Genomic DNA, 25,972 nt, shown 5'->3' with positions numbered 1-25,972 from the left:
CACCTTGGTCGCCATGGTGCCTTTCACGAGCTGCACTGGACCCACGGATGCCCAAGTGAATTTTTCCCAGAGTATAATGGAGCCGCTGCCAGCTTATCTCCGTCGCGCCGTACAGGTGTCAAGAAGCTGTTCCGATGAAAGACGACGGATTCGCGCCATCCCGTCGGCATGGTCAAGAAGACATCGGGCTTCATTAGATCATGCAACACTCTGCTACTGCACCAACGCCCAGTACCGATGGTCAAGTGCCCATTTCCTTAGTAGATGCCGAGGTCGTGATGTTAACATTGGTTCATGCATAGGGCGCTGGCTGCAGAGGCAATTAGGAGTTTTTGGTGCACTGTCTGTTCAGACACACTTGTACTCTGTCCAGAATTGAAGTGCTGTTTTACCAGCCTGCCCAGCCTGCAACGCCCGACACCTGAAAGAGGGTGGCCGAACAATACCAGGACGTCTGGATGTGGTTTCGCCACATGCTGAAGATACGACAGCATTCCTCGAACACCTGCAAGTAATGCTGTTTCCGAAATGCTCGTGCATCACAATCTGTCCTCCGTCAAACTCAAACAGACTGTCCTCCTTCACTATTGTACACACGGAGAACACGTTCATTGATACTACGTGCACAGTACGTGTGTCTGGCTAGCACTCAGTCCTCGCCTTGTGCCTCTGCTATTTCGTGGACGGGCTTACGTCAATCGTTATGTTCTGGCTGATCAGTGCATAGTATGTTATTTTTCTACGTAATGCGCCGCCTAACTAGGATAGGTTAATGAATCTTGAAATCTGACTAAAAACTGAGTTTAGCAGTTATTTATTTGCTCTAATGATTGACATAAATCACAATAAAATTACCTCCCCAGGGGACACGGCCTTAACGCAGCACTGTCCGTGCAGGCGGTGAGGGTTTGCATGCTCCGGTAAGGCGGGGCTATGTCTGTGGTACCTTAGCTGCTTGTAGGGTCACCTTTCCCGAACAGGTCCTGGCTAAGAAACCAGACGAAGCGTGTCCCACAACAGCCTGTCATTCCTTTTACTTTACTTATACGCAAGAGCTGATGAGTGAACTAAGTAATTCGGACCCTCTTTCTACCCTTAGTCATTCCTTTCCCGTTTTCTTCATCAAAGGGTAGGAAGAACTCTGAGACGTGGTGAAGCCAATCTTCCTAGGGAAAGAAAACCCTGATTAAAAATCCTGTTCTTCCAGGATGGAAGGTGTGCAATGGCCAGCTACCCATCTACAGAAAGAGACATCCAGCTAAAATACCCAGTGATAGCCTCGACTTTCTCGAATGGTTTTAATGGAATTCGGCAACTGAAATGAAAATGGCCTGTATTTTGGTATCTGAAATATATAACACATCCGTAATAAACAACAACGTGGATATAAGACAGCACAACATTGATGTAACTGTGCTTTCTGAGACAAAAAAGAAAGTTACTAGTTGTGAATAGCCACTGGAGTTCGGACATTAATTTAGTGGAATGGACAAGAGCAGTAGGGTGAGAGAAGAAGTATCCACATTTCTAAACAAACGATGGTCAAAACATTTAACCTCATGGTAAAATGAACTCTTCTACGTCGTAAAAATATTATTAATTAATTAACCTGCTCTTTGACTTTTTGTCTTTTGCAAAGAGAAGACAAGTACTGCATTAAGAAACTCTCGAATTTTTTGTCTAGATGCATACATTATGAAACTTTTTACCTGTCTAATTCAAACACTCTGTGAAAAAATTCGGCTATAGGTCAATGTGTTTCGTTAGTGGCTGCTGTAAGGAGAGATCGGGTTAGGTACAGGATGAGTTGGCGATCGGTGGTTTCTGCTTCTCCGGTTCTCAGAGAACGCCAGGCAAAGTCGGAGAAAAATGCTACAACTCGCGATGAATACGCCCTCTCCCTTATCAGCTACAGCTTGAACACACAAGCTGACGGCGAAATATTGCTCGTCATTCGGACCGTGATAGTAGCAAATTCACCCAGTATTGTTAATTCGCGAAGAAATCACTGCGCACTGTGTTGCTAAACACCTAATAGATTTTATGGCTCTAATGAAGCAGGGGATACAACCCGTCGGGTTTCACCAATGACGTCATACATTAGTCATAGGTAATAATGTCTTCACTTCGAGGCATAGGTAATAAAACAGTTCTGTGTTCCGGATAAGCGCTATCATTATACATTAAAATAATTGAATGTGAATCCAAAAGCGATTGCTTGGTATTCTTTAAATTATTCATCGTGTGATTTAATTAAATTAATTGGTTGTTTCTTATTCAAACGGTACTTGATTTTATTCGTAATGATATTGAGGTAATTTGGAGTATTAGTTTGTTATTGTAGAACAATTTTTAGTGTCTTATTTTCGTTTATAGGAATGGATTTGTCTGTTGCAATGGATCTTGACGGTTTAAGACAAGCTATGGGCGAAGACATGTTGACCACAATTTGTTTCTTGCAAATGTGTGGTCTTATTGCTGAATACGTCCGATGTCGTGAGTGCGGCGAACATATGCGCCTCACCAGTGTATCAAGTCGCCGTACTCATGACTTATTCATATGGCGCTGCAGCAAAGATCGGTTGTGGCGGTCCATTAGACGAGGGACGTGGTTCGAAAAATATAAGCTCGCCTCGAGAGGCATTATGAAAATCACGTACTGTTGGTGTTTGAGATATCCTGTGTGGCTCTGTGTGCATGAATGTCGTGTGAGTAAGCGTACAGTTGTGGATTGGTACTCGTTTTGTAGGGAAGTTTGTGGGGAGTACATGAAATATAGGGGGCCGTTGGGGGGGGGGGGGGCGGTGTTATGGTCGAAATTGACGAGCCTCATTTTGGGAAAAGGAAGTGCAACAGGGGGGGACCTCCGGTGGGATTATGGGTGTCGGGGGCAGTAGTTTCAGGTCAGCATTGTGACGATGTAGTGTTCAGAGTAGTACCAAATAGAAGTAAGGAAGTTTTGGTTAGCTTCATTGAAGATCAGGTTGCAGAGGGTTCTATTGTTATTTCAGACGGGTTTTCTTCATATGGTGATTTAGGAGATAGGGGTTATCTACATCTTGTAGTAAACCACAACATTGAATTTAGATCATTATCCACAGGGGCCTGCACTAACAGTATAGAGGGTTACTGGTCAGCGGTGAAATCTCCTATAGGGAAAGGGAAACGTCAGATTTCGACACTTCCAGGCCACCTAGACAAGTATTCGTGGAGGTAAAGTATTCCGCGGACATATTGCCCGTTTAAATGTTTTATTAAACACGTTGGCAAAATGTACCGTTCCAAATATCTCAGCTAATTTCACAGTGTGTGTGTGTGGGGGGAGGGGGGGAGGGGGAGGTTAATAAGAGTGTTTGTGTGTGTGTGTGTGTGTGTGTGTGTGTGTGTGTGTGTGAGAGAGAGAGAGAGAGAGAGAGAGAGAGAGAGAGAGAGAGAGAGAGAGAGAGAGGTTTCGTGATGTGTTTCTTGTGAGTGTGGGTAAGTGATTTTCGTTACTGTCTGTCTAGGCGAGCTTCGGTTATTCCTCGATATTTCCGCCTGGTAAATTCACTTTTCCATTTGCTTCTTTTACTGTATTTCACTACTTTGACATATTGCACTGGTTTATTCCACCAATATGTGTATTTTCGTACTGTGACGTACGTAATAGAAATTGCTCAGCTGTCGATCTTCTTTCGTTTCCCAGCACTAGTATCAGTACGAAACTTTCGAATGTGTACTTGTTGTATTAAAGGCGAAACCCTCGACACAACTAAAATTTGTATCCTGTCCTTCACTTCAACTTTACACTGACACTATATGTCAGTTGGCAGTAAGATACAAATGTTGCGTATAGCTATATAGCTCAAGTAACGAATGTGATACTATTAACGTCCAAGGCAACAAAAAAACTGTACCTCATAGTGAAGTACGGGATACAAATTGTACATGTGTCGTCTTCTTGTCTCCGTGTAGTTCAATTGAGGTACAGGTTGCAAATGTAACGTACGTCTATTTCCACCTTTTCGTTACCAGTGTACATATATAGAGGTCAACGGAAGTCTGGTATACATATATTACATACGTAGGTCCTTCTGTCATCAGTAGTACTGATATGTACGTAAGAAAAGACTGTTAGTAATAGCCGAGACGAAATAAACAACACATCTACAATTTGTATCCCATGTTCCATTTAAGGTTTAATGAAGCAGGGGATACATAGTTCAAGTGAACAACAGGACAACAATGCTAGTTAAAACTAAGAAATCGACGTACGCTAAACTTGTATCCCGTACTTCACTTAGCAATACAGTTGGAAAGAGTTTCGAGATACAACTGACATACGTGTAACGTGATGTATTCTTTGCTACTAATATATTTCATTTATTTCTTTCCATTGTATTTTGCGGAGAAACACTAAGATACAAACACGCGATATCGTTAACGTGAATCCGGAGTGACCGAGCGGTTAAAGGCGCTACAGTCTGGAACCGCACGACCGTTACGATCGCAGGTTCGAATCCTCCCTCGGGCATGGATGTGTGTGATGTCCTTAGGTTAGTTAGGTTTAAGTAGTTCTAGGTTCTAGGGGACTTATGACCACAGCAGTTGAGTCCCATAGTGCTCAGAGTCATTTGAGCCCTTCGTTAACGTGAAAATACTACTGGCCCTTATATATGTGAAGTACAGTTTTTCTCTCTTGCATTCCTTTGTTTCTGAACATTCCTCTCAGCTCTTTCATCTTTGTAATACATGCTCTCTGGCCAATTCTGACGTCATTGGTCAAAGCCAACGGGTTGTATCCCCTGTTAAACTAGACCCGATTTTATGAAGGTCCGAGGATCGAACGTCGAATAAAGGTTCGTTAAGATATTTACCTTCTTTTTGTCAACAGATTCAATTTTTATTCTTGAAATTCGCGACAACACGTTCACCTCTGCCTTTCAAATTACTTCTATATGCAAACTTACTTCCAACAAAAAACACAATGTCCAATCGGCATTACTTACTTCCAACAATTACAAGAAAACATAGATGCTCCTCTTTTTTTTCAGCAAAGAGCGTTGTCGTCAGAGAAAAGAGCATGTCGTATCAAATTACAGTAGCACATAATCGCTGGCACTCGTTGCCGGAATATTACAATCATATTACATTACATAGGGATATTACAAGACCACTCTGGGTAACAATTTTTGTTATTACAAAATCGTTATCTGACCCCAGTCAAACAATATCATTGCGCTGTAGGTGGTTGCTGACTCTCACTACTGGCTGGCACAAACTATCATACTAACATTCAGGGGAATGGCCTTTACAATGGAAATGAGGCTCATCCATTCGGACGCGTTTGGCGGAAGAAACCCGAGATCAAAACTCCCCAATGGGGGCCTCGCCAGAGCGGTTGTAATTATCATATTTAGCAAAACACCGGAATTTGGTATAAAACATTTTGTTTTTCAGCATGAATAAGAAAAATTTTACATAGTTCGTAAGGAACTTAACAAAATATAGAAAATGTTTTAAATGTACACGGAAGTGTTTAGAGTCTTTGAAAACGGAATTATTCATACAACACAAGGTTAATTTGACAAACAATCATGTTCTGGATATTGTGTCGACGCTGCGGTCATAATGGTATGATATCGGCGGTGAGATGACAATGGTACAGCATGATGGTGAGAATCTGCAAGACATCGGGATGGTGTGGTGGTCGGTGGTGATGACTTGTCATGTGGTTAGATACGTAAGTGTTAGTGAAGGACTGGAGGCTGGGATGGAACTACTGAGGCCTCACAGCGCCAAGATAGAAGTCCTCGCGACATGCAACAAGGTACAAAAGAATCAGCAAGAACTAAAAGGAGGACTACAGCGCCTATCTTAAATAAAACGGGTTAGCGTTCAACTCTACCCAACTCGATCCTGTGTAGAAACAGTCCGCTTCAGTTCGTGTTTGTACTTGCTCTCCAGAACGTCCAGAAAACAAAAAAACAGTCACAGTACAGTAAAAACAATGTACACTGAGATATCTTCGCAACACCAGATACGTTGTTCAGAGTATCCACATTTACCTTAAAAATGGCACTAGAACTCTTCAGAGAAGATTGGTGCAAATAGTCACATGTGTACTAGCGACTGAGCAGGATGGATAACTTTCTTTGCATAGTAACACTAGTCTGCCTAACACAACAAAAACAACAACATCACTGTCAATCGACAACACTTCCATTGAAGTTTCATTGTCGGCAGGACACAGGCCTGAAACAACTCACAGGACAAAGTTCACTGTCTTTATATCGCTGAAGGCGATTTCACTCAATTTCGATGAATACTGTCCACAACAGTCACTAGTTAGCATTAGACACAGTAATCACGACAAAATACAACACATAATATTACTGCACACTTACGTATAAAATAATATTTTCAAGTTTTAGCTTTACAGTCAAACAGCAACAATGTCCCGTCTGTGATCTGTATGCTCATAACCTGAGCAGCACGGAAAAAATATTGTCTAACGATTTGAAGATTCGAAAAACACTAAAATACTAGACTAATAAAGGACAAATGAATAGGAAAATGGATAGGATACCACATTCAGACGAAAGAGTCCTCGAAACTCACTTAACGCTAAGACACAAAATCAGAAACTCTCAGAAAATGGCGTAACCGACAGAATAAAAAAAAAAATGCAGATTATCCTACAAGTACTAACAAGAGACAAGAAAATCAAGAGTGGTGAAAGTAACCATAACGAAACCACATAGTTATATACCTACATCTGGAATGAAAGTTCACTCCTTTTAGAACACCGGTTCATGGCACACAATGGTGGCATATTATCAACACATATCATAGGAAACAAATCATATACCTTAACTTAAATAACTGCTACTTACAGATCATATAGTTACACAAATCATGACATACATTTAAAAAAATACACAGAATTATTTATAGAACATTTTTAAATCTTTATGAGGGTACACACCCTTTATTTTCAATGTCTTTGGATATGCCAACTGATATGCACCTGGATGTGGCAGTTTTATTGTAACATATGTTCCATGGTATATTCTTTGCCACTTCTTGATCCTCTTCTCCAGAAGTGAAGATCTTAAATGAGATCTCAGTATTATCAAATATACAACATAATAATATTGTTTTCTCTTTAATCCCTCGGCGTGTCACTTCTTTCTCATAAGAGCTTTCTCTTTCATGTTGAGGTAAGCATCACGAATTTTTTCTTACCACGATATCCTATTTCGGGGTTATCTAGTGCTTGCATCCACTCATTATTTTCTTCGGTATTTAGGTGTAGTTCTTCCGGAGTACAAACCAGTAGTTGTATGCGGTAAGTTATTTACAATTGTAACAGATCAATCCACTTGGTTTGCTTCGTTGCGCAGTAGGTTCTCATAAAACTATTTAACCCTCTAAATACACGCTCGATGAGACTCGCTCTGGGATTTTAACACAACGTTTTGACATGTGTGATATTTGCTTCCTGTAAAGCCTTCTTCCAAGTATAATACGTGAAAATCGTTATATTGTCTGTCAGAATCGTTCTTGGCTTCCCAACAGATGGAATAAAATCAGACAACAATTCCTTGATGAGAGATTTTCTGGTGGCTGATCAAATTGGGTACAACATTACATAGTTAGAAAACGTATCAAAAAATCCAACTGTGTATTTTCTACCTCATCTCGCCCTCGGAACTGGCCCACAGATGCCTACAGAGATCAGATCTAAGGGCTTATGTGGAATTATTGAGTGCATCTGATCTTGTGTACCTTTGTTACAGGGCTTAGCCAGCTGACAAAATTTGCATTTCTTCAAAACCTGCTGAACTCTTCTCCTGATATTCGGAAAGTAACAGAAGCTACCTATTTGGCTTGCACATTTAAGTACGCCAAAATGTCCCCAAACATAGTGAGGGTGCTGTATGAGCTTTTCCACGCAATATTCTGGTATACATACACACCACTTATCTGAAGTATCAGGCTTTCTGTAGAACAAAACATTATCAACTACTCTGAAAAGCTTCAGATCAGCCCTTGGTCTGGCTGACTCAGTTTATTCAAAATTGTTGACCAATGACCATCTCGTTGCTGGAGAACAGAGAGGTTACTACACATGTATAAATAATATCTCCTGGATTCCAAATCTTTCATCAACAAGATCCTGTATTGCTTCTTCTCATCTTCCACAGTGTTAATGTTCTCCAAACCTTCAGGTAGTTTAGATAAAGCATCTGTGATCTGGTTATGTTGTCCCTTTATGTAACAACTCTGATTATATCCTTGTAAAACCAAGGTCCAGCGTGATAGATGAGCGTGAACTTACAAGAATGTGAGAGTTTGATGAACGCAGGACACGGTAGTGCGTGCTCCGAAGAAGTAATAGTGGAATTCTGTGGTTGTGTAGGAGCGCTCGCAACATGATAACACGTGACTTACGGAAGCTATGAGACAGAACGTTGGCTAACTCTTGATTTCCTTGATTTGAAACAAACAGCAACCTAAACCGATGAATCAGTCATCTAACCAAACTCCGAAGTCATATCTGGGTAGGGCAACAATTTTACATCCGCAAGAGTGTCTTTGATAAGCTGGCCTGCAACTTCACAGTCATCTGTCCACCTCGACGGTACGTTTTTTTTGGAAGCTGGTGTAAGGGCTCTGCATTCATCACCTGTTTGTTTAAAAATCGCCTATAGAAGGTCGTTATTCCTATGAAATATTTTAACTTCTTCTTGTTTTATGGTGTGGGGAACTTCTTGATGGCGCTCACCTTTGCTGAATCCGGCATTATTCCATTATTGTCTATTATATGCCCGAGGAAACGGATCCGTTCGAGTGAAAAATTAGACTTTGCAGGCTAGCTGTCATGCCTGCTTTCATAAATACATTTATGACTTTGGCCGAGAGGTTAATGTGTCCTTGTCAAGAAGATGTATCAATGAGAATATCATCGACAAAAAGCGTTAGTTGACTACAAAGTTGAGGTCCCAAAACAGCACGCAATGCTTGGATAAACACACCAGAGCTAACATTTAGGTCAAATGCAAGAACCTTAAAATGATAGTTTCTCCCTGCATAAACCAGCGTTGTGTACTTCCTCGGTTCAGGACTTAGCATTATCTGCCAGTAAGAACTTACGAGATCACAAGTTGAAAAGAATTTCTTGCCATGAAATTTCTGTATAAGCTCATCGATATTTTCTGGATGAGTGAGGATAGGAAGTATAATCTTATTTATCTGTCTGTCTGCCTGCCAGCCTGCCTGCCTGTCTGTCTGTCTGTCCAAAACTAGTCGAACTTTGCCCTCTGGTTTAGGGGCAACCAATAAAGGACTACAGTATGGGCTTGTGGATGGCTCAATCAGCTTCTTCATCGACAGATCGTCGAAGTCGCTAAGGTACAGGATAAGAAATTTAGCAACATGTACTATGTGGATACACTTCTAAATTACACACATAGCCTTTCACTATACCCGCTTTTTCACTAAAGACATCGATATTCTGCTGCAATAAGACTGCTAATTGTTTCGCTGCCGATCGTCCATACAGATTCAGACGTCTTTCGAGATATAACATCAGTTAATGTGCATACTTATAAACCTATTCTGCATTTGATCTCCGATTCTTCTTGAAACACCTTACAAGCTTAATTGTTGAACCCCGACACTATCTTCCGTGGCTACAGTCACTCTGATCAGCTCCATACAGTCATTCTCGTCATCAATCTTAAAAGATGCACAGCACGAAGAGAAACCAAATTTTACGCCCTTCTCCCAGATACTCTCAATACCCAAAATACAGTCCTCTATTAATTTATTTATTACTAGGAACGTGCATAAAGTCACTACATTTCCTATTCTCAATTCAATAAGAGTCTGTATCTTTACCTTCTGTGCCCTGGTACCGATTGCACCTACAACCTCACAATTACTTACAGGAAAGACTGGTAGTTTTTGGTGTCGCGTCAACCACTTAGTCAGTGCTGCGGAGATTGCATTAACATTTGCACCCGTATCAAGAATTACTTTAATGTTATGGCCATAGATTTCTGCATATATCGCCGGTGTAGGAATGATCATACGCTTGGCTGTACAGTGCTGGACTTCATGCGTAAGTTCATCTTCTAGTCTCTGTCCGTCATTGCATTTCCAACATAACAACCCTCTTGCGAGAGCCCCTTACATCACACACAACCGATTCTCCGGGGCACGATCCGGTCGTCTTTAGTTTAACGCATGGGTTCTCGCTTCGTCAATGACATCCGTAATAACGTCGGTTGCTCTCTCTAGACATTTATATTTGACGATTGCTGTTTAATATTTTGTGGTTGCCAATTCGGATTATTCCCGTGGAATCGCTGATTATTCTGACTATGTAGATTGCGGTTATTTTGATTCGTGGTTTGCATCGGGTTGGATCTTCACTCGTTAGGTTTCTTTTTCGCCCAGCGAGGTTGGAAATGCACCGCGTTGCCATTCAATCTTTGGCCGCCGTTCAGCTGTTGTTTATTATGACGAGCTTGGAAGCCTGAGCTCTGCTGCGCTCTACTACAATTATCGCCGCTCGGTCATGCGAAGTTCTCGTTTACACTAGTCGACTACCCATTCCCATGATTTGTAACCCTTAATTCTTCATTTAATAGGTCTATGGTGTCGACGACAGAGAGAAAGTCTTCGACATCGTCATCGGGAGCATACATGAGTTTTTCACGTATCTCGACCGGTCACTTTGCCTTAATAATCATCAAAATATCTACCTTTGTGACTGGAGTATCCCAATATCTACTTTTATTCAGGTGCTTCTTCAAGTACCGACGCAAGATCCCACTCTTGACTGAAAATGGTTCTGGATTATAAACCTCTTTATTCAGAAGTTCTTGAATTCCCTTAGACCAATACCTACTCGAGAATGCTCGCACAAAATCCTCGTAGGTGCCACAGGTTTCCATAATATCCGAGCACCGTAAACTACCTAGCTCTTGTAAGTAGCCAGCGACAAAATAAATCTTTTGCGCATCAGTCCATGCACGGGATAAAACACCCCTGAACCAGCGAATGAAAACGACGTGGTTAAGAGTTTTCTTCTCCGGACAGAAAGCTTGGAACTGCCGGCGCTTTAGAAACTTCTCCAAAAATGGTTCAAACGGCTCTAAACACAATGGGGCTTAACATCTGGGTCATAAGTCCCCTAGATTAAGAACTACTTAAACCTAACTAACCTAAAGACATCACACACATCATTGCCCGAGGCAGGATTCGAACCCGCGACCGTAGCTGTAGCGCGGTTCCGGACTGAAGCGCCTAGTACCGCTCGGCCACAGCGGCCGGCGGAATATCTCCTACATTAACATTTGGGCGTATAAATTGTTGGGTGGTATATTGCCATAAATAGAGTCAGACACCACATGTGCACTTTTTGTCTTTGGCGTCGGGCTACTCGTCACGGACGCCGAATTCATCACATTTTGCTTCAGTTTGTCAGAAAAGGTGACATGTGTTTCAGAACCACTCGCTCTTATTTCCTTTAGTGACTTGGAACAATCTTCAACCGATTTGGTTATATTGTGTTTCCACTTCGAGAACTCTTGACCAAATTGTCGACTTATCACATTACTATCAATCTGGATCGTTGTGGAATCTGATCCATTAGCCAGTTCAACGCTTTGCACAGCTTGTTGCAGTTGATCATTAACACATTGTGTCACCCTCTCTTCTATAACTGCCACACAATCTGATTTAACAAGTTCTAGTTTGGACACAAGAGAATATACGGTTGTGGTAACATCTTTTACTTTGGTTTGAATTTTGGAGCTTTCCTCAGGAACTTTCTCCTGGGACAGCTTAAGATTTGCCATTTCCGTAGAAAGATCACTTTTCTGAATGTTTAAATGACCCACTTCGCATCACAAACTCTCCAAATCTTGTTTGGTGGCAGTGACTCAACCATAGCAATATACTATAGCATATTTGCTTGTGCAGTTACTATTGCCTCCTGCTGGTTAACGAGACCGTCTTGTTTAGTAGAGAGACATTTTTTACTCTTACGGATTTATGGACAGCCCTAGAGGATTCACAGTGTCAGTTCCCTGCAGCACTACTTCACACTTTAGTCGAGTCCATTTCACGTCCTGTTGCGGCACTTCTACGTGCTCGCGGGGGCCCGACACGATGTTACGCAGGTGCACCAGTTTCTTTGGCTCTTCAGTGTGTCTTCGCTATAATATAAAACCATCAAACGAGTTCATGAGCCCTCAATATTTTCCCGCTATATGTATTTCACAAAATTCTCGTTTATCTTCGATTGTTTTTGCGTAAAAACCGTCAATGTCGTCCACCTATGTATATTTTACAAAATTATCCGTTATTCTCTCTTTATATTTTTTAACAACCTTTAAATGTGATTTGGCTGAAGAGCGGGTTTTATCCACTGGAAACCAGCCCCCGATGTGGGGAATTACAATAACATTAAAGAAAAAAGGAAACAACCCAGTGTTTGAAGTTTTAGAATGATATCAGTAATTACTTTTTATTTTTTGAACATATGTTAAATTCTGGATAGCTTAAAACTGCCAGATGATGAACAGATTTTTAATACGGTTAAACTTTAAAAAAATCTTGATTCATTATATACAACTGAGAATACATTAAAGAACTGTACTTTTAAATGAATTTCTTTTGCGTAGTTATCTGTATAATATACAGGCATCAACAACCTTCAGGATAGCTTTGTATCGTGTATACAACAATTTGAAGCATTCATGTGAATTATGACTCGTGTTTTTTATGTGTTATAATTTTTCGCAATGCAGCGGAATCAGAGGTAGATCAAGTTTTTGTGATAACTTCTGTCGTTTGCATTTAATCTCTTAATGTAGTAGCTAGTAAATCTATTTTCTTTATCTTCTATTCTAGAGACTGAAAAGTTGACTACTGCATAGACGGAAACGATGATTATACTCAAGAAACTTTGCAATCAAGAAAACTAAATAAAAGTTATTATTAATTTTAATGCTTAAAAATATTTTTTTGCTTCCATATGGTTGATTTTTTTTATATTTTTATCTCTAGTTAGCTATGTTAACTGTAAAATTCAAGCGACCACCGCAAATATAGGTACACACTTAAAATAAAATATGTTTAAAATGAAACTGAGGGAATCTAAACAAACATTTTCGTGTTAAAAGAATTTCGTATTAAGCAATACATGCGATCTCAACTAATTATATTAGACCACATACTTTTCGTTTTAAAAGAATTTCGTATTAAGCAATACATGCGATCTCAACTAATTATATTAGACCACATAATTTTCGTTTTAAAAGAATATCGTATTAAGCAATACATGCGATCTCAATTCATTATATTAGACCACAATGATTATTTTTCATGTAGGTATGTACTGTACATTAAAACACTGTATGCAGCATGCTACCGTTTTTTGCAGAAACTTTATTGTTTTTCGTATCGTGTTTGCAAGCATCAAATTCTTGAAAAAATTTTATGATATCGTTCGTAGTTCTATTCACTTTGTCATACGACTGCGCAACCAAATAGCTAGTCATAAAAACTGTTTTGCATTTCTATTTCAAAGGGGAAAGAAACAGCAGTGTTTATTCTATAGTCAAATTCACCATCGTCTACAGCAGTGATATCTCTCAAGCTCTGAATGATATCTTCGTCTGTCATAATCGGAGCTCTACGCACATCATCATCGCTTGCATGAAATTCTTCCACTGATACTGTAGGACAGTGTAATAATGTAGAAATGTTTCCGATTTTTGAGGCATTTCACATAAATATTAGTTTACAGTACGTCTATTTGCAAACAAACGCACGAAACGTTGTTGTGACTAAATCCACTGATTTCGGCACACAGTACATCAGCTTCGACTCACCCATTACTGAATCCGAAAAGTTATTTCAGTCTTGACAATGGCGGTGCCCAAAGATAGTGTTACGACAGTAACAGTAACAACAATTATTGACGTTGCTTGAAGTAACGAAAAAAAGAGTAAAAGATTTTGGCGACGTCGCGACTGCAGAAAAGAGATACATTTCTTTATCCAAGAAGCTAATTATTTTCCTGTTAAGCGATTTGCGTTTCACGTTAAAAGAGAAAAATAAGTATGATTAAATGCTATTTTGTTGGGACGATAGCAACATTTCGTGTTTCCAGGTTTTTCATGTTAAGCATTGTCATGTATTGCGTTTTCGTCGTAATTGTGGTAAAGTGCGTAATGTATTTGCTTTACTGCGAACTGTTAAGCCCTCCTAAGCAGAACGTATGTTTGCTGGGAACTCTCCGTCTAGTGGAGGAATGTGTTGCCTGGAACCTTTTTCTACATTACGAGCCAGCGGTAGGAGCAGAATAGGTCTGCTTGGCAGGACACACACACACACACACACACACACACACACACACACACACATACACATAAGCGAGTTTGGAATGTCCGCTGTCCGAGAGATTACGGGGCAGGAATGTTTAATATCAGGTTTGCTGCCGCGCTTTAAATCCGATAGAACAGCTTGAAATTATTACTCATTAAGTTATTCTTTAGCGCGGGGCCAGGCGGCTCTCTCACAAAACAATTAAAAAAATGAAAGATATAGATGAACGAAATTAACTGTTCTGCAAATTTACGTAACCTGCAGCTGTTTTACTTCATTAAAAGGGCAAACTGAGCGAAATATCGACCTCAGTACGCCAGAAGGGCCAGAGCCCGGACTTTACCCGGGGATGACTTAAATATTTGCCAGGGGACAGGCACTAATTAGCACATTGTTCTCAGGCCGTCCTTCCGTATCCCCGTATGGCTTCAGAGACAACGCCTCGCGGTCCAGTCCAACCGTTCAGCGGAGCCAGATGTTGACGAGGTTGAATGATTTATGGCAAAGTGTAGATCCGTTATTAATAGTAAGGAGAGGGACATTCCAGCTTCTTTTCTGCTTCGCAAAACATTTCACCGAAACTATGGTGTGCATTTCATTCTTCCGGAAAACATCTTGTATTGACTGTGGTAGAAGGATGTATCGAGATAACACACAAGCCTAGACGACTGAAGGTCAAGAGCACTCGTAATTTGTTCATCTGAAGTCAACACACTGAAGTAAACTGTAAAACCATAGAGTGAACTCTTAAGTTTTGCCTGTATTGTCAACAAACTATTCTGTCAAGTTATGATAGTAAAATTTGTCCACCTGGAGAAGATAAAAATCGAAACTAGGTTCAAATAATAATAACAAAAAAATTACGCTTTTAGGTGGTTTTAAGATGTCTTTTCTGAGCTATTTCAAAAATGTAGGACGCAGCCAGCAAAACGTGTTTCTGTCTTCTGTTTCTGAAGAAATCTCAACTACAGCGAGTTTCTTCTCTATGTGTGTTGTAATAATACGTTTTGAAAAACTTGAATTTTCACTACGATGTGTAGCTGACAGCATTATGTTTGGTCGGAGTCTCTCCAGTTTTAGATTTTATTTTTCATTTTTTTCAACAGTATATCTATTTCTTAGGTAATCTGGACGGCATGCTATGGAAATTTCTGTGATCCGAGGAGGTTGACCGAGTGTGTTAAGACACGAAGGAAGTACAGACACTGGCTGCGAGTGGCAGTGATTTAAATCAATGAGCAAAGTTAAAAATTGGAGCTGGACTTGCATTCGATCCGGGTCTCCTGCTTATTAGTCAGATGCTCAGACCACTAAGCCATCCAGAGACAGTGGTCAGCACAAGTGCACGGACTACCCCAGCACGCCTCCCGGCAGACCCAAATACTCAACTTATCCGTACATGCCCCTTACCCATAATTCTCATTACTCGCGGTATTTCGCCGATTTCCGTAAGAGTTCGAACCTCAAGAGATCACTGGCCGCTCTCCCCTGAGTTATATGCATTTCCTAGGCATTCAGGCGTTGTAGGGTAATCTGTGCATGTGCACTGCCACTGTGTCTGGATGGCTTAGTGACCATCGCATCTCCTTAGTAAGTAGGAGACGCGGGTTCAGATCCCGGTCCGGCACAAATTTACAACTTCCACGTTGATTTAAATCAATGCCCTCTCATAGCCAATGTCTATAATTCCTTTGTGTCTTAATTTATAGTGGCTGATGGATCGAAATGATGTCTGTTCTTTCGGACATGTCCTTTGACATGTCCATGCCCATGACAGACATGTTCGAGAACAGACACACATGTATATGACTATATTAAATTTCACTGCCTTGTAAACTTCCACAAGCCTTTATTGCCAACAGATATTGAAGCTTATTTGAATTAATCCTTGGATAAACAGTCCCCATCAAATTTCAGACTTGTACGCGTATGTGACGAAGAAACGGACCAATATTTTACTTTACAAGCATTTCGAATGCAAGGAATTCACTGTTTACTGAACGTGAAGAGGCTGGTCGCCGAAGATTACAAAATGAAGACTTATCATCCTCGCACTTCTAGGACTGAAAAGAATTTTTTTTATGTAGCCGTTTTTCATATCTGCGGACTTTTTCCAGCGTTTTTCATGTGAGTCGATTCCGGGCCTAAAATATAACGTCGCTAGGTCTCCAAAATACACATCCGCGGCAGCTACTATTTCATTGAACTCAACAAGTTTTCCAGCTACAATCCCTTTTGATATCCGCATAGGCAGAAGTAGGAGTATGCCAAATATGTTGAATAAGGTAGTTTTCCCGTGTGCATTATTTGACGTAGGATGATTTTTTTATTCCCTTTAAAATCCAGTTCTTTTCTAGTGCATTTCATCCATATATTAGGACACGAAGCCTTTTATTCGCAAATTGTTTTACCCTTAGCAGTGTAGAGTGTGGGGACAGTTCATTTTCATGCCCAAAGATGTTGGCCTCTCTCAGAGTGGCAGAAACACCCGGCATCCTCTTATTTATCGAATACATGCAAATCTCTGTGTCCCCCTCCCAGGTTTTACGCTGCAACCGCTCCTTTTAGTACCAAAGATATCGTATCGCCTGTGCTGTTAAACTGTCCCTTCTTCCAATTACTATTTTCGACGTGTTACTTTCCTCACTCATTCTGTGGAATCCTCATCATTTCTTACCTTTGTAACGAGGCAGGCTCAAACCTGTGCCTAATTGCAGGTGCTTGCTGACACCCAGCGGCTCTGCAACTACAACCCGGGCCCTGGAGCAATAACCGGCGAATCGAGACACTTTAGAGGCGTTTTGGAGACACATATGTGACCTTAGCAGCATGAAGACCTGCCTTGTCGTGTATAATAACTCATCGTCTGTCGAGCTTGGTGTGTTGCGACAGGTAGACTTTGAATCAGCGTCCACTATGTTGGTTGCCGCCGCGAGGTCGCCATGCTGACGGAACCGCCAGAAGCAACCCGGCAGCACCTGGCCCAGCCCTCGAGCCACTGGACCCGAGTTAGACCCTGGTCCTCCGCTGACTATTTCTGGGGCCACACGCTGGCTCGTTCCAGAGGCAGTTACGAGAACAGAGCTGCCGTCACCTGACGCAGCGACGAAGGTAGTTGCTGAGCCGTATGGACGCCAGTGCGGACACCAGCGCACCAAACTGCTGAGGTCATCGGTCTCTAAGCTTACACACTACTTAATCTAACTTAAACTAACTTACGCTAAGGACAACAGACACAACCGTGCCAGAGGGAGGACACGAACCTCAAATGGGAGGAGCAGCGCGGGCAGTCCAGGACGCCTCAGACCGCGCGGCCTCTGTAAGAATACAAGGGTGGAGATCTCTTCTGAACAGCAGCAAGGTGCCCCTGATGTGTTCAATAATGTTCATGTCTGGGGAGTCCGGCGGCCAGCGGAAGAGTTTGAGCTCAGAAGAGTTTTCCTAGAGGCACTCTGTAGCGATTCTGGACGTGGAAAGTGTTGCATTGACCTGCTGGGATTGCCCAAGTCAGTTGGAATGCTCAATGGACATGAATCGATGCAGGTGATCAGACAGTATGCTTACGTACTTGTCACCTGTCAGAGATATATCTAGACGTATCAGGGGGTCCATATAACTTCAACTGCACACGCTCCACACCATTACAGAAACAGTAGCAGCCTGAACAGTCTCCTGCTGAGATAGAGGATCTATAGATTCATGAGGTTTTCTTCATACCCGTACAAGTCTATCTGCTCTATACAATTTGAAACGAGACTCGTCCCACCAGGTAACATGTTTCCGGTCATCAACTATCTAATGTTGGTGTTGAAGGGTCCAGGAGAGGCGTAAAGCTTTGTGGGTGCAGTCATCAGGAGTACACGAGTGGAACTTCGGCTCCGAAGGCCCATATCTATGATTTTTCGTTGAATGGTTCGCACGCTGACACTTGTTGACGGCCCAGCATTGTTATCTGCAGCAATTGGCGGAAGGGCTGTACTTCTGTCACGCTGTACGATTCTCTCCTGTCGTCGTTGCTCCTGTTCTTGCAGGATCGTTTTTCGGCACCACCGATGTCGAAGATTTGATACTTTACCCGATTCCTGACATTCACTGTACACTCGTGAAAAGGTCGTACGGGAAAATCCTCAGTTCATCGCCACCTCGGAGATGCTGTGTTCCTTGACTCGTGCACCGACTACAACACAACGTTCAGACTCACTTAAATCTTGATAACCTGGCCTTGTAGCAGCAGTAAGCGATCTAACATCTGCTCCAGACACTTTTTGTCTTATATAGGCTTGCCGACGGCAGCGCCGTATTCTGCCTGTTTACATATCTCTGTACTTGAATACACATGCCTATACCAGTTTCTTTGGCTGTTCAGTGTAAACAGTGATGAATGTGAATGATGCTATCGTGTAATGGTGATGCGAAGTGACACATGCAAATTTTGTCATGATGAAGGTGCAATTATGAGTACGACTATGAGGTCCTGTAGAACAGCAGGTAGCGTCTAGATGTCAGCAAGTTGGATGAAGGGGAAAGGGAAAATGGGAGGATGGTGTGAGGTGGAGCGTTGCGATTAGGTCTGGGAAGAGGGCTATATCTCGGGACAGATTTCATAGTTGGGGAATGAAAGTTGCTTAAGGAGAGGATGGAATGCATGAAAGTGCATGGAGCGTGGAATGTGGATGTAGAGGGGCAGCAGGACATCTTGATTGGTTATTAGTGGATAGGAAACTGGGTTTTGAATGTCTGATTAATGTATTGGATCTGAACGTTCTGTAGGTAGAGAAGTAGATGTGGGAGGTGGATGATTTGGTACAGGATGCGAGCTGTGGAAGGACAATTCTAATGCAGGAAGCCTCCGGCTGCTGCTGCTGACAATTTTTCATTAAAGTTCAAGTAGTTTTGGGTTTCGTACATGGACAGAGGACGTTATGATTACTAATCAGAGAAGCTACTCTTTTTTTTCTCGTTTTGTTCGTCATTGTTCGTTACGTGTGTTTGGAGTGGATGTCCCATGACATCAATTCAAGGTCATTGTTGATCCATTTGCAAAGTTTCCTTATTTCACAGGGCAGAACCTGCATTCAAGAATTAAATAAAGATTTGTACATTACCTCCGGAATGTCGTTTTATGCGAAAACATATTGTAATTAATCGTTGCATACAACAGATACAGTACATGAATGGCATCAATCAGTATTAAACAATCAACCTTTAATAGCCAGATTTGAGAATATCTTATAGGTGGCTACAATGCAATATTTAAGTGAAATTGTTGAAGTTTTATGGCTACATCGGAAAACTAACAAAAGAAAAAGCAACAACGAACGTCAAACTCACGTGGAACAGATATAATACAAAATAAGTATGGTATCACAGAAGATAAAACTACGATTAACAAAGTCGCTGTAAAAGAAGGCCCTTACCCGTCTGACACTACGATAACTGCTGGCAAATCTAAAACACATAAACATCGGGAAACAAGAAAGAAAAAAATATCAATGAAAAAATCTCTTGTGACAAGACAAATGGAATTTTAATGTAGAATAAATTAAAGGAAATATAGTCGATCGAGAATGACGACCACTGATACGAATAGGAAATGGCGATTTTTGTTTCATGATCACCTACGTAGAATGAATAACATTTGGCTCACAAATCATTCTGAATTTTTTATCATTGAAGAACAGAAATTTTTTTAACACAATCTAACGGAGATCTCAAAGGAATTACCATACAAAAAGATATCTTTCAAGTTAGAACAAAATCCGTAATCATAATTAAAACCAGAAATTTCTTAGCAAAACAAATCGATACTCTACATGGTTGAGAAAACTACAAAGAAAGAAACACAGTTACGGCACGAAGAGATATTGGGAGGAAAAGAAGGAAAGAAACACACTCCTCTGTGCGGCACAACGAATTTATTAACACAATTATACAGGCATCACTTATTTCGTTGCTGCGCAGACTAGTATCCTTCTTCTTACCGATTTTAATCGTAAATTGTGTATTCGTTTGTTGAGGTTTTTGGCTTAGATAAATACCTTTAAAGTCGCTCCCTCCTGCCTCTTTCACGCCCCCTACTCCCCAACCCACCCCTCTGTCATATGATAACTTCTTACGTGAAATACTGTGGTGTTTCAATCTGCATCGCACTGCGTAATCATTGGAGATATGTCACATGTCTCCATATTTACAGAGAAACAAATAGATAATTACTTAAAATAACGTTCGATCTGCCTTTATTTTCCACAGTTGTCCTGCAAATTTCCGCTTCATAGTCCATTAAATTTCTGTCATGCAGCCATGCAAATGAAACTTCCTCCATTGATATTTCGGCTGCGTATCGTCGGGCCATCCTCAGAGTGACTCACGAGACTGACAACACGATTTCTTTTCTTTTTTTTTCCTTTCGTTGTCTTTCAATGCCCCATCTGGGGCAGGCTGGCAACAGCGTATGCGCTGCTCTTCAGCCTAAAGACAGCAATTATACAAAGAAGACATTTAATATAACAGAATGGAGAAATATGTCGTACATAGACTTAAAAATGGGGAACAGTACATAAGAGGACAAAAAGGGTGGCGATTGTGAAATGGAGATAAAAACAGTAAAAAAGTAGTGCACATAGAAAACCACACACTGGGACAATCGAAGAACACGAAGCAAAGTATGACCAGAGTATAAGAGTATTGAAGGACAGTGCAGCACATAACAATCACTGACAGTAACACTATGTACAACACCAGCACACAGCTAAAATCACAGCTCTTGACACATGGGAGAACAGCACCAAACACAACACTGACATAGCACACTGGTTACTATGAGCAAAGTGAGAGGATCTGCCAGGTTCATAGAGATGAGGAAGTAGTGAAGAAGGGGGGAGGGGAGGAGAGGGGGCAGAAGGGAAGAAGAGTGGGAGGGGAGGAGAGGAGGAGATGGGTGGAGCGAGCGCCGAAGAGGGCTGAGGAGGTAAGGCTGCAGGGGGGGGGGGGGTGGCGAAGCAATCGAGCAATCGAGGAGCGGGTGCAGGGATTCAAGGGGTGATGAGGAAAATCCACTTTGGAAGAGGGAGAGGAGAAGGAAAGGGGGGCCCAGGCGATGGGGGGATACAAGGCCAGGTTACAAGTGGAAGGAAGGGTAGAGATAACGGCTCTGTAAAGAACGATTTACCACATTGTAATGAGGGTGTGTATCAGATTCCTTGAGGAAATTATGAGAAGTCATACATAGGTCAAACAACTCGCACTGTTCATGACAGCTGTGTGGATCATTGAAGATACACACGCTTATCACTGCCAGACAAGTCAGCTGTGGCCAAACATTGTATTGATACATGGCAAACCTTGAAATAGTGCAAACGTGCTTCAAATGTCTGTGTGCCATATAACTGAGGTGGGATGTGAGTGGGATGTGGAAAACTGCCTATAACGACATCCAGGATGGTTGGCTCACTGGCCCATGTCGTTAATATGCCAGATGGATTAGATCCAGGGCCGGCGCGCCAACCCGAGTCCAGAAAGCAGCACATTAATGCTCTCGGCTAACCTGGCGGGTCCCAGAAAAAAATTTCTAAGATGAAAAATTCGAGATTTTAACTAAAGTGTCAGATATTAAGGGCCATACAACAAAATACAGGTCGCTAAATACAAAAGGTGTTTTTTGCTTCACAAACAAATGTAATCCATGTGTCCATGTGTATTATAAAAATGTGTGTGTGTATGTGTGTGCATGTGTGCACATCTCCTCATAGACCAGTGGACCGGTTTCAACCACAACTGGAACACCTGCCCAATATTTAAGAATGAGGGCACATAGCATCTTTCTCAGACTTGACACACAATTTCAAACCTTAACGAAATCGCTTCTCTAACAACCGCTAAAAAATGATGAAAGGAGAAATGTTTATCGCTTTGAAATTTTCCGCTGTTCATGTAGTGAAAGTACCGCATGAGTTGTGCTGTCATAATTTATTGCTTCTCTACTAGTAATTTTATTCGTGACACACTGCACAATAAGCATATCTACCACTGAATGTAAGAGTAAAATTATATCTTTTTACGACAAATAGTTGACGAGGTATGACGCCATAAACAGTGACATGAATGGATAACTTAGTAGTTCATTGCTTCAAACTCGATTCGCAATTAATTTTGCAGACGAAGAGCTATGAATAAACATCAGTACCTGGGCAACGCCGGATTTCTTCGATGGTCTGTTTATATACCGAAAGTAGAACACAATAAAACACAAAAGTAACGGAAACGTAAATTTTACTACGGAAAAGAATTTCGGTACTTTCAGACGATGCAAGTTAGCGTAACTACACTTGCCCAATTTTTAAAGTTGAAAGTAAGAAAAAACTGTTTTAATTGTAATACATTCAGTCTTCAACGTCTGCACAACGTTCACGTGCCCAGAGATCCCATTTTTCGTACTGGATTCAGTTTACCTCAAAACATCACCCCAAATGACGTTGGTTTGAAAACCCCATTTGAGGTGCCTCATAGATGTTTCCTGATTCCCTACAATTGATTTTAATCTCCTTTACAGTATACTTCTAGAAACATTAAAACGATATTAATTATTTATAAAGGAAAAAGAAACAATTGCGTTAGTGCACTTTGGATCTTAATAATACTAATAATAATTGTGAAGGACGGCCTATACCAGCTTCTAAGGTACAGGCCATTTGTAAAAAAGCAACCAATACAGAATGTGGTATCGATAGCATCGATGCCACGGAATAGTTTCTCAAGTTGTCACTACGAGTCACCGACGACAGCACCCTATAGCCAGTGCTGTCGAGGTCTACGAGCTCCGCGACTGCTTCAGCCCAATTTGATCAGGTGCAGCCAGCCAGGACACTTCGCTTCAGCATCGCACCTACGTACAAAGTTATGTAATCGTTTATCACCTTGTTTTTGCACCAGTAAACCACGTTCTTGCAGTACCGACTTGTATTACCTTTTCCCGTTCCACCTCCCAGGTGGGATACAAAACAGAAAATAAACAAAAATAACAAATCATGTTTATTGACATTGTCAACGAGGAGATGCGCGATCTCTTGCAACTTTTTATTCATGTTATCGAATGAAAACCCATGAAGTCAAGACCGCACATTAAATCTTCTTTATTTAGCTTAATTACTAGTTTCGGCTAACAATCTAGCCTTGTCATAAAACAAGGTTTCCCCATGTTAGCAACATACAACAGCTTGCAGAACTGCACCTAATATTGCAGCAGGGTTCAAAAAAATATATACGATTTAATTGCAGAATACATACCACGAGACGTTCTTGATTAGTGTTAGTGCCATTACAGCTTCACATACTGTTAAAATCTATCTTAAAGTGACTACATCCATACCTGACATAATTAAAAATAGCTTTTCATCATTCGTGGTCAATTTAACTGAAGGATGGTCATAAAACTGAAAATATATATTAATACGGCTAAGAAGCACTGAAAATAAAACAATGAGGAACTATACACTAAAATGACTAAATGTAGAAGATATCATCTTACCAAAGGCATTCCGTCGTTAAACTTAGTAACTAACACAATGAGTATTTGCATCACCGTTCGACCACGAACAGTGAAATGCTATTTTTAATTATGTCATATGCGGATGTTCTTATTTTAACGATGTGTGAAGCCAAAATGGGACCAATACTGATCATGGAGGTTGTTTGGCATGTATTCTGCAATTAGTTGGTGTATATACTTTTGAAGCCGGCTACGAGGGTAATCCCAAAAGTAAGGTCTCCTATTTTTTATAAGTACAGAACTCTGTTTGTGTGGCAGTTGGTCAAACTGCTATGCAGAGTGCTGCACGCGCTGTGTGCAAACGTGCGCACGCCACGCTGAGGTTCAAATGGTTCAAATGGCTCTGAGCACCATGGGACTTAACTTCTGAGGTCATCAGTCCCCTAGAACTTATAACTACTTAAACCTAACTAACCTAAGGACATCACACACATCCATGCACGAGACAGGATTCGAACCTGCGACCTTAGCGGTCGCGCGGTTCCAGACTGTAGCGCCTAGAACTGCTCGACCACTCCGGCCGACGCCGCGCTGAGGGGCTCAGTCTTGGCTTGGCAGCCGTTGAGAATGGACCTCCCGTTGGATGTTACCGCCAAGTGCGAATTGCTCGCAGATGTTCCGTTTTTGAACGCAAAGAGCACTGCGCTGTTTAAAATCCATCGCCAACTGACGGAAGTGTATGGTGAGTCGTGAATGGATGTCAAAAATGTTCTGTAGAGAGTTTGCAGCTGGTCGGACCGAAATTCACGACGAACAAAGGAGCGAGAGATCGTCAATTTCTGAGGAGACAGTGTTGCAGGTTGAGCAAAGCAAGCGTGAAGATCGGCGGATCACCCTGGATGATCTCTGGACGTTGGATCCTGAGGTTTCCCGAAGCACCGCTCACAGAATTTTAACGGAAACATTGAACTACTGTAAGGTGTGCGCAAGATGGGTGCCACACATGCAGATTGTGAACCACATGCAACAACGATTTAATGCTACCCGCGCATTTATTCACCGCGTTGCAGCCGAAAAGGACAATTTTCTGGACTCAGTTGTCACGGGTGACGAAACCTGGGCATACCACTTTACACCTGAGACCAAGCAACAATCACGCCTCTTCATAGCTTCCTGAACAGCATGGCGGCGAGCTGATATGACATTGGCATACGGAAACTGCCACAGTGTCTACAAAAATGCATCGATAGAAATGGTGATTATGTCGAAAAATAGCTAAATGTTCAAGCTGTAAGCTGACGTAAACCATTGTGGAAATAAACAGGTCTAAGTACTTATAAAAAAATAGGAGACCTTACTTTTGCGATTACCCTCGTACAATATTATGTGCAGTTCCGCAAGCTGTTGTATGCTGCTAATATGCAAAAAATCTGTTTTATATCTTAAGTTTGAACAGCACTAGATTGTTAGCCGAAACTAGTAACGAGTCTAAATAACACTTCGTGTCTTTTCAGTCTCTAACATAAATAAAAAACTACAAATAAATTCGATTCGGTAGTGAAATTCAGGAATTTACAAATCAGGAAAGTTTAAAGGTGCAGAGCTAGCAGCTAACTCTCTACGGAGCAGTCTTCCACCTCGGAGCTCTGAGAGTTTCGGAACAGTCGTAGGACAGACGGTTAGGCGCCCGAAGTGCAATAAGGGTCAGCGCCGACAGCTTATCCGACAGGATCGGCCGCAATTGCGGCAGTCGAGTTGGCGTGGAGGGATACGCCGCGAGAGCCCTCATATCCGCCGTGTCTTGGAGGATTCAATTTCGCAAACTGCCTTCATCAGTATGGATATGGCGCGCGCAGCCAGCGCGCGTCGTTTCGGCCGGTCGGCGCGCGCTCCTCATCTGCAGTCAACACCTCCCGCTGGCGTCGTTCCAGCGCGGGGACACGCCTTCTTCGTATCGTGCAACACGCCCTGATGGCCGCCTCCAGAGCCTCTCCCCATGAATGTCCCGCTACGACTGCGCGGATGGCTGTCCTCACTTTCGTGGTGTCCACTTCTCAGCGCCAAATACAGGGAGTTTCAGGAGAAATAACCCGCTTTGCT

This window comes from Schistocerca cancellata, chromosome 5 (genome assembly GCF_023864275.1).
Source record: "Schistocerca cancellata isolate TAMUIC-IGC-003103 chromosome 5, iqSchCanc2.1, whole genome shotgun sequence".
Taxonomy (NCBI): Eukaryota; Metazoa; Arthropoda; class Insecta; order Orthoptera; family Acrididae; genus Schistocerca; species Schistocerca cancellata.
The sequence above is the reverse complement of the archived record's forward strand: the minus strand, read 5'-3'. Positions refer to the sequence as shown.